At 36.6% G+C, this 18330-nt stretch overlaps 1 protein-coding gene and 1 long non-coding RNA gene across 4 annotated transcripts in view; both read left to right on the top strand.

The window, feature by feature from the left end:
* Positions 1-18330, top strand: part of LRP1B (LDL receptor related protein 1B) — a 1837374-nt gene that overhangs the window by 420202 nt on the left and 1398842 nt on the right. The window lies entirely within an intron of this gene.
* LOC118351524 (uncharacterized) overlaps positions 13286-18330 on the top strand; it is a 106580-nt gene continuing 101535 nt past the window's right edge. For all 3 annotated transcript variants that reach the window (XR_004807082.2, XR_004807083.2, XR_007404018.1), the window contains exon 1: positions 13286-13523. This is a non-coding gene — a long non-coding RNA (uncharacterized LOC118351524). The remainder of the gene's footprint in view (positions 13524-18330) is intronic.

Raw genomic sequence — 18330 nt, 5'->3', positions numbered from 1 at the left:
TCACAATTTGTTTGCATCAAGAATATTTGGTAATCTTAAGTCAGTTCAGTTTTTACATCTGAGGTTTGCCAGGTAATTTACTTTGCCAGATAATTTATTTCCTAGAGAATGAAGTTCTCTGACTTTGATGGGAAATTAAAAAAAAAAAATCTGTATTTTGTTTTATTTTTTAAAAATTTATTTGAAAGAGAGCAGGAGCAGGGGATAGAGGGAGAGGAAGAAGCAGGCTTCCCACTGTGATGGGAACCAGACATGGAGCTGGATCTCAGGACCCCAGGATCATGACCTGAGCCCAAGACAGACACTTAACCAGCTGAGCCATCCAGGTGTCTCAAAATTTGTATTTTAAAAAATTATTTCTAAATTTTGTTATTAGAATGGAAAAATATATTTGTATATTAAGTAGTAAACATTGATTCAAATTAAAAACAATAATTTTTATAGATTAACTGAAATCACTGGTTAGGAATCAGTGAAAACATGCAACATATTGAAGTGTAGTTAATCTAATATTTTAAATGACTGACTGATTTTGGTCTTGTTCTGGGTGCTTTTATAGTCAGCCTGACCATGAGGAGCCCAATAGCACTAACTCAATAATTATTAGCAAATTAAAACTAAGTAAGAACAACAGTCTATCTAAAGATATGAGTAGGGATCCCTGGGTGGCGCAGCGGTTTAGCGCCTGCCTTTGGCCCAGGGCGCGATCCTGGAGACCCGGGATCGAATCCCACGTCGGGCTCCCAGTGCATGGAGCCTGCTTCTCCCTCTGCCTATGTCTCTGCCTCTCTCTCTCTCTCTCTCTCTCTCTGTGACTATCATAAATAAATAAAAAAAATTTAAAAAAAAAAATAAAGATATGAGTACTTAGAAACTTACTTAAAGATAAAATATAAGAGCAATAATGACATAGATTATTTTGTCATGTTTTTAGAATCAATTATGCAAATGTTGGATTAAAAGCATAAGAGAATATTTTTGGTAAATAAAGAAACAGGATAAAGAAGACATTAGCAAGAAACATACCCTTGAAGACTCATTTATAATCAATTTCAGCATCCTCTTTGGTTGTGAAGCATAATACGTCAATGTTGGGTACAGACTGATGCCATATACATGATCAAATAGTTTGGAATGAAACCAAAAGAAGCAGCTAAGCCTAAAGTTCTTTCAAACAACACAATCAAAGAATGCATATTAATATGCCTCACAGGTTAATTTCGTTTTTACCTTAGAGTGATGACAGGGTGGAAGTTAATGATTTAACACATTTGTCTTTATTATCAAGATAACTTATAAGTCTCATAATATGTTCAAGCAGGCTTTTGTTTGCTTTTGTAAGCACAGTGTTAACTAAGTACAGTGTGAACTTGTGTATATATAGGTACAGTCCTATTAGAAGGAAAATTCTGGGACTTGTATGTAGGTTTATACTCTGAATGCTGAACAACCAATGTGGTCTCACTGGAGAGAATGTGTCAAAAGATCATCCCCTTGATTATCTTTCAATGATCTTTATGTGATAATTAAAATTGTAAGTTCACAGATATGAATTACCAAGCAAGAGAAATGTACTGAAAAAACACTCTTTCAACTTGCCATTGATTTATTACTTTGCATATGGGAGAAGGGAAGAATCTAAGTATTTACAACTCTGAATCAACAAATTTATAGTTCATGATAAAAACTGGCTCATTTGGTAAATATTTTTCAAGCCAACCACAAATAAATCAACACCTTAAAGCCAAAATTGTGACAATGATGGACAGCAATGACAATGAAGCTTGAGAGCTAGGTGGTGAGGTCATGGATATTGTTATAGGACACTAGTCATTTACATGTTATTAGGATTAGTAATGAAGTGAAAATAAGGGAGAATGCAAATTAGCCATCTTTCTATCCTGAAAAAAAAAAAAAAAGGATCTTTGGATAAAATACGTAATAAAAGGAGCAGTAAAAGGTGTAAGATGATAGAGACATTTTGTGTCCACTCTGACAAGCAATCTTACTATTCAGTAGAAACAATTTAAAATTGCCAACAGTAATTCTACTATACATCTTTCCCCTCTATTCAAGCCATCTCTCTTCAGTGGCATAGTTTACAAAGCAGTTTTAAAAAATATACCGCAGCCATTTATATCCATGCATATATGTAAACTACGGTTCTAAAAAAATAAAAGTGTCATACAAAGAGGAATAGAGAATTTCTCTTAATATTGCCCTTGATCTTTGGTAATAGTTCTTTTTCATCTGGAACAATTTTCTAAAATTATCTGTTAAACATTGAAAAACAAAGGACTACAGAGTTTTGATTATTTTTTATAGAGGCCATGTGAAATGTTTTACTTTTATATCCCAATATATTGTGGAAGCAAATGTAAATTTTATGTGAGATATTAAAGAATTTGTCTTTTATTTAGTCATTTCTTTTTGGTGTAATTCTTTTGTTCTCCCTTCCAAAATCACTGAGTCTCTTATACCAGTTAATATTTGTTGCTAAAAAAAAAAAAAAAAAAAAAAAAAAAATATTTGTTGCTAAATGCTTACAAATATTTTCATGGTCCTTATTTAGCCTTTTATGAATAAGCAAAATCCATAGAAGCAAATGAAGCCCACAGAAACAAAGTGACTGGTCTAAGCTAGTGGCTGAGTTAGAACCCTGTTAAATGGTCCTGACTCACCTAGATTCTTATTTTCCAATTCGTTCTCTGGACATAAAAAATCATGGGTAAGGTGAGATCAATTTTCGAAAAACCAAAAATGAAATGAAAGATGCCAAGAAACAGAGCACAAAAGAGAAATGTGAGATTAGGTTGAGGTTACTAAACTGTAGCTTTTATGCCTACTTTGATACTACTCAGCTTCTCCAGTTATACCCGTTGTATGCCCTTGTATCACTAGATTTAATGTGAGAGACAAGAGTTCTGTCTGTTGGAGGTAATATTTTGCAAGCCCCCTTTCTGACTAATGTTGAGTCTTGAAAAGAAAATGTTGGAAAAAGGGTATTTTTTTCCATTAAACTTATTTTTGAACTTTCATTAAATTTGCTTTAATTCTTTTACCCTCTAGGCAATATACCCAGTGTTTATTTCCATTATATTGAAAATTCTAAAAATATTTAATCCTAGTCAATGATAAGTCATCTCAGAGCTTGGATACGGAGTAGCAGTCCCCTACAAGTGGTGGGAGGAAAGTAGTCCCAACTGAACCACCAGAGGAAGGACCACCAAGGAGAGATGAAAACAAAGCAAATGGGGTGAGTTTCCCAAAAGGCCACAATGGGAATTCCAGCCATGGTCCAGGAGACAAAGGGAACAAAGACAACTAGAAGGAGCCAGATAGGAAAGACAGCAAAAAGGATCAAGACTCCCAATCTGCACCTGAGCCAAAGAAATCTGAAGAAAATCCAGCTTCCAAGTTCAGTTCTGCAAGCAAATATGCTGTTTTCTCCATCGCTGACGAAGATGAGAACAAGGGAGATTACACTGAATAGACTCCTGCATACTGTGCTTTCTCCTTCTCTCTCCTCCATGGAACATTTGAAAGCAAATCAAACATCTATCCAGACAAGACAATGAAGCTTACCCTTTCCTGGAGACCTTTCTTAACTTTAAAAAATAAATAAATAAAGAAAGAAAGAAAAAAAAAAAAAAGAATTCACCTGTTGGGTTTTTCTGGTTAGCTTTTTACTGTGCCCCTTCCCCAACTTCCTTCTGAAGAAGATAGACAAATTGTTGAGTTTCATTTTTCTAGAAGTAATTGGCACAATGTGAAATATTTGATCATTTCTTATGCTTCACTCTCCTGTTCCTCTGCTCTGCTAGAAGGTAACTTGTACCTAGACTAAATGTTTTGAATATCTAAGGAGGTATTTGTTCTCATTTCTGACCCTTCACAGCATTACTACAGATGCAACACAGTTGTGGCATTTTGGACATTTCTTTACCCACAGCTCTGTGCTTTTGATTTCAAGTCTCAGCTCATGCCATGAGATTGAAAAAACTTTTTAATAAATGTCATTGAATACCTAGGGGCACAAATAAAATTGTCACAAATGTAAGAAGTGCTAGAGGTCTTCAGGATCATTTCTACATGAAATCTGAGACTCAGGCGGAGACTTTATTCTTCCTTTGAATGTATACTTAGTGCCATGCACTAGGCTGAGCACATTAGATAATCCTATATCTGAGAAACATGGGTTAAGCTATCACCAAAGGCAGTCAAGCAAGGAGGAAGAACAGGCAGGTAGGGCATGAGGAAAATGCCAATCAGCCTGAAGTCTAGGGAGGAAAAGGAGAACCAGGCCTTGGCAGTTTGTAAATATGTGGCAGTGGTGCATGACTTCTTCCTTCACATGGAAAACTCCGGTGGTGAGCAGTGGGTGTGCAGGGTCACTAGGTCCTCTGACACCACCACCCCTTATCCCCAAAATGCGGAGCTGGGCTTGTGATTTACAAGCTCTGATAATTCCTTAGACTAACTCTCTTTTGATGCTTTAGCCTTGGCCACAGTGTTCATTTCCTGTGTGTAGCCCTGGCAGGGATAACAAGCATATACTTCTCTAGCTTCTTTCCTTCCCGTCCCACCCCCACCCCCCCGCCCCCATCATCTTCTTTACACTCAGGTGCACTTGAATGCTTTTCCAAAGAAGCTAAAAATTGTCTCCTATATCTCATAGAAGGAGCCACATCAATTATGCCTTTGTTTCAGCATTAGTCATGATTACATCCTTTCTCTACAGCCTTTACTTAATTTGAAATTTAAATTGATTATCGTCATTTTCAATATTAGCAATAGACTATATTCTCTTGCTTATAATTAATAGTGTACAAATATGCCACAAGTGAATTGAATTTAATATATCTGTCCCATGACCTGGGGCAAATGTGTTGATCAGCATCTCCTTTCGAGAGAGCAGCTGTCCTCAGTCCTAAGCCAAGGTGACATTTAGCATCTGTGGACTCCTTTATCGACAGTCTCAGAAGAGTGGCCCCAGATTGAATCAGCTTTAACTGCTGTTTCCATTTAAGATACACTGAGTTATATTGGCAAACCAAGGTGGCAGGAGCTGATGCCTCCACTAAGTGTAGCACCTGGTATTTGAATAACACAGGATTTCTGCCACTGAATCAGTCAATTCAGCATCACCGATCAGCTAGAAATGCTCTAGAGGAAAGTATTTATTTTCCGCCATAAACAGCACTATTTGGTATAACAACAATCATTCGGGGTCACTGCCATTACCCATCCCATCACATTTGACTTTTCACCGACTCAAAAAGAAAAGAAAGATTGTCCGAGTCCAAAATAACATTAATATGTAGTTAATAAATAGTTACAAATTAGTTAAGAGAAAATTGCTTTCTGGGATATTAAGATAGAAGAGGTCATTTGAGGTTAGTACTGGCCAGAGGTTAATTTTTATTGACATTTATATCCTACCTCTGAGCTTTAAGAAAATAAAAATGGAATCAAATCAGGTCAAGCAAGTACAAATGAGAAGATATTGCTGAGAACTAAAACTGCGTGAGCACCTAAACACCTAAACCCAAATTAAACACCAGCCACTCTGAATTGCAACCCCACCTGGGAATCACGCTGGGGGAGAAAATACAGAGGGTTTATTTAGAAAGTCTTGGCAGTAGGAAAGTAGGGGGGGGGAAGCCTCAAGATTGCTAATTTATTTTGCTAAGGAGCTCATCAAGGCTACTAGACACAGGAAGGATTTCAGACTGTCTCATAAAGTGGCTTACAATCAATTGCAGAGCTAGACATATTAGTCTAGAATCAAAACATTATTGCTTTTAGTCATTGAACATAACTGAGCACAGCATGCTATAGAAAGATTGCAGGCCGCCAAAACCACTTGGCTTTAGCAGATTTTTCAGCTTTTTGCAAATGACAAAAACATAGGCAGAGCAGTGGCCTTCCTTTCAAGCAACTTCCTGTCAGAGGATCACCTTAAATTGCAACTTAAAACTTTGTTGCTGATATGGTTTATTTTCCTCTTGATCCTTCCAGAAACTCTCCTTTATTACTTTAAATGATGTATTTCTCACCAAGCATCGTATTCATACTGGAGTTCTAGCATTAAAACAAAGTCATTTCCCTGGGGAGGGACAGGGGGAACATATATATTGTCACTTTTGCAAAAGAAATTTTCATTAAAACACTAGCATCTGTGAGTCTCAAAAGTGAAATAAAATATAAAGCTTGCAAAGGCATAAAAATACCTGTTCTTCAAATTATAGGACTTAAGCACTACAATTTTGCTGCTGAGGCTGTTGAACATTTTAAGGAGTGCTTCTAATCCCCTTTATAGCTCTGTGCTGAATGCACAAACACTGTTTTCTGGTGAGAGAGTGATCTTACAAGTGTTAAAAAAAAAAAAAAAGTGTTGGCCTTTGCAAGGTTATGGAGAACCCCCTGACCTTCTTTCCTTATTCTGTGTTCTACCCAGAGATGTGTGCTTTACCAACACTGGTTGAGGAATTGTGTGTATTTCTAACCCAGATCCCCATCACCAGACGTGAGCTCCTGAGTTCCACCTGAATTCAGATTCCTTGACTTTGACTATCAAACAAATAGCACCTGGCTAGCTCTCCAGCCCAGTACACAAAGTAAACTTTCTACATTGTTGGTAAGCTATTTTAGAAACAGCCGTCTTTGACGCAAGAACTAGTTCTCTGCTGTACTTGAGGTAGGCTCTTTTCTTATAAGTGAAGAAAGCATGGAAACTGCTTTGTTCATTGTGAGACAAACAGGAATATTTCCGAAATAATCTACTTGTCCATTTTGGTGGACTATTACAGGAGTGGCATTCCAGAAACAAATTTGGGTCATGCTAGTCCAATATATTCTATTGCACTAAAGCTTTGATGAAGAAATGCCTTAAAAAAAGATCTAAAACAAAAAATCATAATAATCAAAATGCCTTAGTTATCTTGGAATTATTTGTGTTGAGATGTCTAGCTGCTTCTCTAAGTCAAATGTTTTTGTTTCTGTTTTTAAATCAGTCTTCTATGCGTCTATGCCCATGACACTATTCTGCATACTTCTAATCTTATTTTGATTTAGGAAAGCAAACCTGCATTTCACCCTCTGCTAATATTCTGGATGATTTGAGCTCTATCCTACTCAGTCTGAAAGTAGTTCTCACTTTGCTGCAATTCTTTTAAAACCTGAATACTTACAAAAGAATGTAACTGCCTAGGAAAGTAAGCTGCTTCTAGATTAATTTAAAAACAATTGCCATGGAAGCAAAGGAAGCAACACCACTTATTAAGAGAATACATCATGTTTTGAGTAGTAGTCATCATTAGCAATAACATTCATCAATCTATCCATCAGTTCATGCAACAGATGCCTATTAGGAACAATTTCTCATTTAGTGGTTCCAAATACAGCTGAGAGAAACTTAGATGCAAGAAAACAAAGTTCATATGCCTTAGTGTAGTTATTCACACTAAGAGTTAAGCTACTTTTGGTCTAATTTTTTTCTCTTTCTCCTGACTTTATTCAAATTATTGATGATTCTGTAAGTTCATAATGGTACTTGCAGACCAAAGAATGAGGAAAAGAACCTGGAGTAAGCTCAAGGGAGTGACAGTAGGGAGGCTATAGCACTCCACCGATAAATGTTACTGCTCGATGTTTAAGACAGCAAATCAGGTAGGAAATCACCATGACTAAATAATGTCTGGGCACCAAATTTCTATAGTCTATGGTGCCAGGATGGGAAAAGACATAGCATATAGCTGATTGATAACTTGATTGATCTTTAAACATAGAATAAGACTAATAAAATTATCATTTATAAATATATCACTAAAAATAGTTTCACCCAATGACTTATAAGAATATAAATATGTTTATTTGAAATATAAAAATAGAATGAAAAGGAATATATTGTGACATCTCATTCTATTCGATTTAAAATTAAATGTTATTTGGGTGGCTTTATTCTAGCAATTTGGCAATTTACTAAGGTAATAAAAGAATTCATTTTAACTAATAACTGCTCACAAAAAGGCTTTCTACATTACAGCTGAGTTTTATTGAATTTGAACCTGGTCTGGCATTAACATTGCTGTTTAACTGATATAGCATTTATTATGCTATATTCTACTCATTGCTTGAACATTAGCCCTACCATTTCCTCAAATGCACTTTAGAGAAGTATTTAAAGAAGTGTTCACTTGCATAAAATGTATGTTTATTTCATGAATAACTTTATCATTGAATTAAAACTATATTTTAAAATATACACAAGCTTAATGACTTGGCTATTTTGCAGACTGATCTTTGGACCTCAAGAAGATTCAGAATCAATTAAAAGCTGGATTAGAGTTAGCCTCTTTTTAGAACTCATCACTTCTCTTTCATGCCTAGAAAGACTTTACAAAAATTAATAGTAAACATTTTTAAAAGAGTGTTAATGGTAAGATTTATTTTTATGTTCAAATGGAATTAAGTTAATACCTGTCTATGTGTGTACCACAATACCTTGAGGACATATACTAATAACAATAGTTAACACCACTTATTATGGGCAAGCAACTGTTATAGATGATCTCATTTAATCGTAATTATATCATAATGAAGTAGGTTCCATTATTTCCATTTACAAGTGACAGCAATAATATATAAAGACAGGCCATTGGTAGCTTGCTCAGGATAACAGCCAATTGCTTTGCGCTATGTGATTTATATTTGGTACAATCATAATGTATGATTATATCATAATGTATGATTATACCAATAATAACTTGGTGGTTTCATTTTTAAGTAACATTTCATTAAATGAAAATGTTATTTAGGTAGTAACCACTTGTATGATTCCCAGGAATCTTAAATTTTCTGTTTACAAATTTTCTGACTTCCAATTGGCATCATATTGAAAATTAACGTTCCCAGAGAAAGTTACTTTTGACATTAATTATAATAAATTAAAAATAAACACCATCCATATGCATTTGGTTTTTAAGTGAATTTGGCAGTCCTAACTTTTTGTGTGGGTGTGGTAAGCAATCTTATATATCCTATGAATTCAAAGGAGCTAATTAGAGTTCATTTTTTTTCCCCAGAGTTCCAAAAGTATGTGAATATATGTGTGTGTTAGCTACATTTAAAATGTAAATGCTCTTGGAGTGTCTGGATGGTTTATTTGGTTAAGCAGCTAACTCATGATTTCCACTCAGGTTATGATCATGGGATTGTGGGATCAAACATCAGGTCAGGCTCCCCACTCAGCGAGGAGTCTGCTTTAGATGCTCTCTCTCCCTTTGCTCCTTCCCCACTTGTGTGCACAGGCATGTACTTTCTCTGTCTCAAATAAATCTTAAAAAAAAATAAAATGCAAATGCTCTTGAGACATAGTTGGCTTAGAGTCACATTGAGCTCTATCTGATGATGGGTGGGTCAGGTTTTTAAATGAAGGAAAGGTGAACTGAGTAATACGTCCCTTGGTATCTGGATGGGAAGGTCTCAGGGAGAATCAGAAAACCATGAGTTTAGTGACTGAGAGACAGGAAGAACTTTTGTAGATTTTATATTCTTATCTAAGTTTGACACCTATGTCAAGGAGAATCTTAATTTAAAGCTTCCGAGGTATTGTGAGGTATCGCAAGGAACTCAATGGAGATCAGAGATCCACCAAATCCAGGGACAAGAGCAGGGGCAGCTATTCTCTGTCTGGGTCCTGCTCTCTTACAGTCATTCTTGCTGTATCTTACTTTCTCTCCACCTGTTCTTTCCTCTGTGCTTTTTTTCTACAGTTCGGCTTCATCTGACTTACTCTGCATGTCGGTCTCCTTCTGGACATTTGATAACCAAACTAATCCGTCCAGCCAAATTCATCATTGGTTTAGTCCAGTTACTTCATCTCTCTTGGTTCCAACTTCAATATTCCTTGGAAAGAGTTAGTTAGGGTCAGGTGTATACTACTTGCCAAATCAGCTATGGCTGGGTTGTCACACTATACATGGGTGGGTAGTGCCAGGGACCACCCAAGGAGATTGGGATGCTGAAGCATTTCAGTGCAGTTTATTGTTGGTGTTAATGTCTAGATAAAATCAGAGGAATACATGAGATGGTAAAATTTGGATAATTGACAGACAGGGTAATTGTCCTAAAGACCAGAGATGAAAGGTTAAGAATAATTCCTAAGTCATCCTGGCAACGACAGTCAAGTAGATCAAGTAGGTATAAATATGGCATAAAATATAGATTTCCCAGGTTACTCCTGAAACTTAATGTGACAGAAAATTTAATGACAAAAATCGATATAATAGAATAATTTTTCCTGACTTTGCTGGTAGTTTATTGATATAGATGAAAGTGATCATTAGATCAAGTCAGCTTACCAACGCAAAGCTCTCAAATGAGTCTCCAATTGTTCTGTTCATAGCTATATTCAAAGATGACTTCTAGATTAATTCTGCAACCTCTAAAATCTGTGTTTGTGATTCTCAGCTTGAGCTAGAAAGTTTTTTTAACATTTTATTTTTTCTTTTATATCTAAACCTATGACTTTAAATAATTCCCGATTAAGCCTTATTCTAGAAAGCGTAAGTATTTATAATAGTGATCTTTTTGCACTGTGCTCAGTGGAGAGCCTGCTTCTCCCTCTCCCTCTGCCTCTGGTCCTTCCTGCACCCGTACTCTCTAAAATAAATAAAATATTTTTAAAAAGTAGTCCAGAAATTGTATCAGTTATTTTATTATTTTAAAATAGTTCCTTAAAAATGTGTGTGTAGCTCTTACATGAGCCTTGGGTGAGTTCAACAACTCCTGCTCTGCCTTGAGGGCCTGTTATTCCTGAAGACAGAACCCAGCTCCTCCTGCTGGTTATTTGACCCCTGTGAAGAGTAGCCTGTGAAAAGGTGGTCTTTCTGGCATCTTGATAAGATCTGTGTTGTATGTTGTTCCTATGATATTATCAATAAAACAAGGTGTTAGAGAAACTGGGAGCTGATATACTTTATATTTTAGATAACATTTTATTGAGTGGGGATGGTTTATTCTGAGAAATATCTGCAAAACAGGTCAAAAAATGGTTCTTTTTTTTTTTGTCCTTTACCTTCACATTTTATTGAGGCTGAAAGTTACCTGAACTACCAATCCAGTTAGATCATACTTTTTCCTCCATATTTCAAAATCCCTGGTTGAAGCAACACAAAGATTTCTATAAATGAAAAAAAAAAAAGCCTCTCACAAATGTTGGAATACTTTCATTTTATAATTTAAAAATAAGTTAGTGTAAAATTTGGCACCTAGAACAATATACATCACTTCGTTGGATTTCAGTAAATACCTGTTGAGTGAATCAGCCAGGCTCCCTCTTATACTTTTAGGGCATTTTACACCTGCCTCTATCATAGCATTCATATCATTGCATAATGATCAGATGTTCCCATGTTTGTCACCATAGCTAGGCTGCAACTTGGTTCATTTCTATACCCTCAGATTATAACAAAGTGCCTAACACATGGCAGACACTGAATAAATATTTTTTCACTAAAGGACATCAAACAAACGAAAAACCTTACATTTTCAGTATCAGTGCTGACACTACTAACTTCCCATGAGTGGCCTATGGTAATTGTAGATGTGCCTCCAGAGACTTCATTCATTTGATAGAATGAAATAGGATCCAGTATTATAAACATTTAAGCAGCGATTGGAATTAAATATTAGTATAATTGATTAATGGATTATAATGGAGGTGATTAATCATAGGTCCTTTAATTTTTTAAGGTTATGAGGATTTTAGATAATGTATACTTTTCTTAGCCTAATAGGATATTAGGAAGCAATATCAAAGAATTGAAAAATCATAATCTAAATTCTTTTCCTGTTAACAACTCCAGGGATCAGCTAGGATGGTTTTCAGTTTAAGAATTTGAGACATAAGGAATGTAACAGATTTTTTTTTCCAGTCTGCCAGAGGAAACTTGCTTCTGGCAGTTGGTCTAATGGAAAGCTCACCACTCTAGGAATTGAGCTGTGGTATTGGGTTAGCGTTGTCATTGCTTATTGGCTATAGATAATTCATTTAGTTGGACTCTAGAAGTATTTTCTGAAACTTACTACATACCTTGTGTAGTGCTACGTGCTAAACACACAAAGATGAATGAGACAGTCTATCTTTTGCATTTTGTCATCTGCCTTCTTGAAGGATGTGAGCATTTTAAAATGGTGGAGAAGAAAATCCACCTAAAACATATAGCATGAGCAAAGCCATTAAGGCTTCAAATTGTCCTCATTTGTTCCTCAGTGTTGGAATAGAATAAATATTCCATTGAGAATGGAATGCAGAACACATGTGAAAAAATTGTATTGTAGTTAAGTGCAATAGCATGAAAGATCGTGAGAGTTATTTTTTTTTTTAAGATTTTATTTATTTATTCATGAGAGACCCAGGAAGAGAGAGGCTGAGACACAGAGAGAAGCAGGCTCCTCACAGGGAGCCTCATGTGGGATTCAATCCCAGGACCCTGGGATCCCGCCCTGAGTGAAAGGCAGACGCTCAACTGCTGAGCCACCCAGGCATCCCCCTGAGAGTTATTCTAAAGATTTTGGACTTTATTCATTCAAGCACACTTAAATTTCAATACAACTATTTGCTGATAGATAGATAGATAGGTAGATAGATAGATATAGATAGATATAGATTTTTTTTTGTCCAGGTGAACTTCTTTCCTTTCTCAGTTTTTTTTTTTTTTTTTTTTTTTAAGATTTTATTTATTCATGAGAGACACAAAGAGAGAGGCAGAGACATAGAAGGAAGAGCAGGCTCCCTTCAGGGAGCCCAATGCAGAACTCGATCCCAGGACTCAGGGACCTACCCTGAGCCGAAGGCAGACGCTCAACCACTGAGCCACCAAGCCACCCAGGCGCCCCCTCAGTCTTCTTCCATCACTGTTAGAGATTCATTCTTTTCTTTTTTTTAACATTTTATTTACTTATTAGAGAGTGAGAGAGGGAGAAGCAGGCTCCATGCAGGAAGCCCAACATGGGACTCGATCCTGCGTCTCCAGGATCACACCTTGGGCTGAAGGCGGCGCTAAACCGCTGGGCCACCAGGGCTGCCCTAGAGATTCATTCTTGCTTGGAAGCATAGGCCATCGTTCAGCTTCCTGAGAACGAATAACCTATTGGCTTGGAGCTGAGTTGTCTCCCTAAAGCTTTGTGACGGCTGAAGGCCCCAGTACCTTGACCCTTGTGCCCCAACCTTCTCTGGCTCTGACCCTTGTCTCAGTTCATTATGACCTCACTGGGGAGATGGCATCTGAGTGGGGTTTGAGGGCAAAGCAGGAGCTCTGTAAATGGAGAGTGAGGGGAAGACTGGTTGAGGCCAGAGGAGTGTTAGAAACAAAGACGAGGCATGAAATCACAAGAGGTGTTACACGACCAACAAAAGGAGGGCAGTGTTTGCCAGGAGGAGGAAGGAGACGGCAAACAGAGTTTGTCATGAGTCCTGCAGAGCCCCCCAAGGAGTCTGGACTCGATTTGGGAGACAGGTAAGGGACAAAGAGTCCCTTTTAATATCTTTAATTTTTTTTTACTGAAGTATAGTTGACATATTAGTATCTGGTATACAACGTAATGACTTGACACTTCTGTACTCAGTGCTCACCATCATAAGTGTAGTTACCATGTGTCACCATACAACATTATCACAGTATTATCGGCTATATTCTCTATGCTACCCTCTTTGTATGACTTTTTTATTTTACAAATGGAATTTTGTACCTTTTCATCCTCTTCACCAATTTCACCCATCCCTCACCCCTCTTTTGTCTCGCAACCACCAGTTCTATATTTGAGTCTGTTTCTGTTTCTTTTTGGTTGTTTGTTCCTTAGACTTTCAGTTCTATATTTGAGTCTGTTTCTGTTTTTTGTTTGTTCTTAGACTTTCAGATTTCACATTAAAGGAAATCATATGGTATTTGTCTTTCTCTGTCTGACTTACTTCATCTGGCATAGTACCTTCTGGATCTATCCATGTTGTCCATTACTGCTAAGTTAAAAAAATGAAGCTAACAGGTAGGTTGGGAGAGATTGTAATATGCCTTGAATGCTAGTCATATTGTTTAGGTAGCCAGCAAGTATTTTAAGAACAGACATGTCATGATTAGCTCAGCAGAACTGTGATAAATATGGAGGGAGGCTTAAAAGCATGGAATCTGTTTGGAGACAAATAGACTTCCATTTCAGTTCCTGCTTCACTGCTTACAAGATGTGTAGCCTTGGAAAAGATGCTTCAGTTCTCCAAAATTTTGTATCTCGTCTGTGACATAAAGATAACATTTGAGTTAATGAATAGTGCCTGGCACACAGTGAGCACTAAATGGCAGCTATAAAGTTATTCTTAAAGGGAATTGGTGGAAGAACTTTACAGAAGTAGCATTGCCACAATGTGTTAGTTAAATGAATTTGAGGAGGAAAAACAATCCTTTAAACACCACCCAAATGTAAAGGCAGAGCGTCCTAACTTCCAGATTTGTCCAGGACTCAGGAGGTTCTTAAGACATAGATCATTTAGTGCTAAAACTGGGAAATGTCAGGTAGAATGGAAGGGATAATAACCCTGTATAAGGGGCTTTCCTCACATCAACTCTATGAAGAAATCTGATTATTCATAATAAACAGTAGAAATTGGGGTTCAAGCTCAGGTTTTCATGATTATAGAGGGCAAAGAATATGTTTAAATATAGTAGTTCCAGAGTCAAACTACCTATTTAAATACTGGCACAACCATCTGCCATAAATATGGCTTTCAGAATGTTGACCACTATGCCTTGGTTGTCCCTGTAAAATGAAGTTATTAATGCATTTATGCATTTTCTCATAAGTTGATGTAAGAATTAAATGAAATAGTACATAGAAGCAGCTTATATTGGTGCTTGCATCTGGTAAACTACCAAAAGAGCACATGCTATGGTTAAACAATGTATACCCTTCCACATAACCAGTATACTCCATAATATGCAGCTTTAAAATGAAAGAGTATAAGGGGCTCAATTTTATGTCCTTTGAGTTTGACTCATCAGAGGGTATTCAGTGATTATGTCTAATAGGCAACTGAGAACATGAATTTGGAGCTCAAAGGGCCAGAGATCATATAGGGATCTAGTCCATTACACTAGATAATGGTTAATGATGTGGTAAGACATGGGTGGATCCTTATAGAGAAAGGCGTGTGGTGAGAAGAGGCTACTGACAGGACAGTAATGATGTTGGGAAGAAAATATCAATTAGATAATTTCAGGCATCGAGTCTGGGATGACTACTAAGCTTATTTTTAACAGGGAGATAAAATGCAAGCTCAATATGCATTATGCATGTTATATAACGCCTAGGGGATGAAGAGGTGGGCTGCAACTGGGTAGCAGTAGGGAACAAGAAGCAATTGAACTTACATGGTTCTCTAAGGGGTTTAAGAAAAGTTTAAAGCTTAAATTTCAGATTCAAGTACCCTGGAGGGTTTTATGTGTTACACTGAATAAAATGAATTAGATAATGAAAGTATACATACTTCTTTGATAATTCAGAAGGCACTTCAAAACATTGTATTGTGTTTCAAGTTGATTTTTTTTTAAAAAACCACTGTTATAACTTTAGAAGTTCTGGTTAATAAAGCATTTTAACTGATGCCATTTTGAATAAGAGAAAAGTTAGTAAATGCAACAGAACAGAAACACAATGGAATAAAATCCCGACACGTCACGGCACTACACGTACTTTCAAAAATATTCCTGATCTAAGCATTAATGCAAATAAGTTATTCACCAAGAACATTATATTAACAATTCTTTGAGTTCACCATTTTTCATTTTCTCTCATCAAAATGGACTACTTAACTTGGCTTCTTTTTCACTGAGCCTGAATGTCTGCCAGTAAGCTATGTGTAAAATCTCTCATCAGAATCACTGAAGAACTGGAAGGAATTGGCAAAATATGAAGGAGGAAATGTTAAGTGATAGAATAGGAGTGGCAACTTCAAATATCCTTTGTAACAAAGAATTTTCATACATCAGAGTATAGCAGGATAGCTTAGGAAAAATTATTTGAGGAAATTGAGTTACTCCCCAAAACCAACATAACCAGCTCATTTACAAGTGAGCAAGGTGTGAAGCCAGTATCACCCCATTCCGTGCACCCTGGTTTATTCTACGCACGTCTTCAGCAACACCACTGGGGAAAGTGCCAAATGGGAGAATGTGATTCAGGATGAGATGATCTTAGTTGATTTTTCTGGCTGCCGAATTCATTTCAGGAGACCCAAGACAGGGTTTGGTGTGTGGGAGTTGAATGAAAGGGCTTCAAAATTAAAAATAATATCTCTCTGAAACTCAGAGAGCGAGCCAGCAAACCAAAGTGCCTTGGCACGCATCCATAATGGTGTTCTGTCTGTATTGGGAGTAATGCAAATCATCGCTGAGTTGAACGATGTTCCTGTGAAAGTTTTAATTTCATAAGGAAGAGAATTACCCATAATCATTGTGTTATTAATACATAAAAACAGACTAACATGAGCCATAGATTAACCATTGCTTTTTAATTTAACACCCTGGAGAGGGAACGCCAGGTAATTATGCTTTATCACTGAACAGTAAGCACAGGTATTTGTCTTTCGTGGATGTCTTTGTAACAGCTTGCAAAATCTTTAGCCAAGAGGTCCCTTTTCTAACACCTTACGTGCTATAGTATGATAGTCTGTCCTTACGTTGGGTATGATAGCTCCTTATTTATACTCTTCTAATTTTCAAAAGCCTAAGTGCAAAGATGACTTTTACTGAAAATCATAAGTAATTGTACTTATTTGAGGACATATAAGAAACATTCAGGACTACTTAGCACAGATGTTGAAAATGTTCTGTTTATCCTATTATGTATAATCAGATTAACCTTTCCTTTTGTGCTATAATTATTACACAAAATGGCAAGGTTCATTTGGTGAGACAGGGTTTTCTTTTAATGAGCTCACTTATGTAGATCTCTTGATTAAAGGAGAAATAAGAGAAATGGGAGCAATTAGTTTTTTGCCTGCCCAAGTTCTGCTAATTTGAATCAGCTAAAATTAGAGACAGGCTCAAGTGGTTTGCTTTGAACCTTAGATCACTCTCTTTATAGTTCCACAACTAACACTGTAGTTTTGCCCATAATACTTTAACCTGCATTACTGAACATTCATTTCCAAACTGGACATTTTGCTTGACTTTTCTTTTCAATAATCCATCTTACAAACAGTTTCCTGGAACAATCTGCTTAAAATATTTCTGAGTATATAACACTTCTCAAAAAACCTTTGACGGTTTCCTACTAATATATGAATTATAAATGTCTCACCTGGCAGTTAGACCTGCATATGGCAAATTCAGACTTTTCCAGAGGTTACCAATTAGCAGCCAAAGCCATCAGTCTTTGGCAAGTGTAATTCGTTTGATGTACAGAGTGGTTTTTAAAATGTTGAAAATCAGAAGAGATCTCATTTTTTAAAAAAGCACGTATTCTGGCAATATTGTTACCCGTTTCAATGAAACAATAGTCATCACTGGGAGTTTACGGTCTCCTTTACTCAGGGGAGTAGGCCATCTAGCTTGCCATAACCTCATACTCTTTCTGCCTTATACCTGGCCCACTTGACTCACATCACCTGCCTGTAGGAACTGTGATTTGCAACCCCCGACATTTACTGTTCTCCTATAAGAACCATCATTAAGCCACATTGATCTTGGCCTGTCCGTCCCTATCTCCGTGCCATTCTGCTGTGTTGCTCACCTAATGGTTAATATATACCATCATTTTAACACCCCTTCCAAGTTCTTCTGTACAAGAAGAACTATTTTTTCTGTCCTCAAGGATTATGCCTGCCTTGACCTTTCACATTTCACGTTGTCTTTGGTCATAGAACTCATTTGGCTTTGGATCGTGAAAGCAGCCTAATTCCTAATTTTCTATGTATGGTTTACTTCCCCAAATACATTATAAGCTACTTGATGATTGGGGCAATTTATCTTTTTATAAATCCAGGTAAGGTACCAAATTATATAAATAATAGGCATTCAATAAATGTTGAAAATTGAACTATACTAGGTATTCTGAATACTAGAAATCTAATTAAAAAAAACATTGCCTTTTCCAACATTACAGTCTAGCATGGAAAGACTATCTTACATGGTAAAAATTATAGGGCAATGTAATATGAAGGAGACTGTAGATTATTTTTTAAAATATTATTTATTAAATACCTAGCTTCCAGGCCCTGCTGTAAGTATTTTTCTTGAATTAATGCCTATAATTGGGATACCTGGGTGGCTCAGT

Source organism: Canis lupus, chromosome 19 (assembly GCF_003254725.2).
Source record: "Canis lupus dingo isolate Sandy chromosome 19, ASM325472v2, whole genome shotgun sequence".
Lineage (NCBI taxonomy): Eukaryota > Metazoa > Chordata > Mammalia > Carnivora > Canidae > Canis > Canis lupus.
Note: the sequence above shows the minus strand (reverse complement) of the source record. Positions and strands in the feature narration are given on the sequence as shown.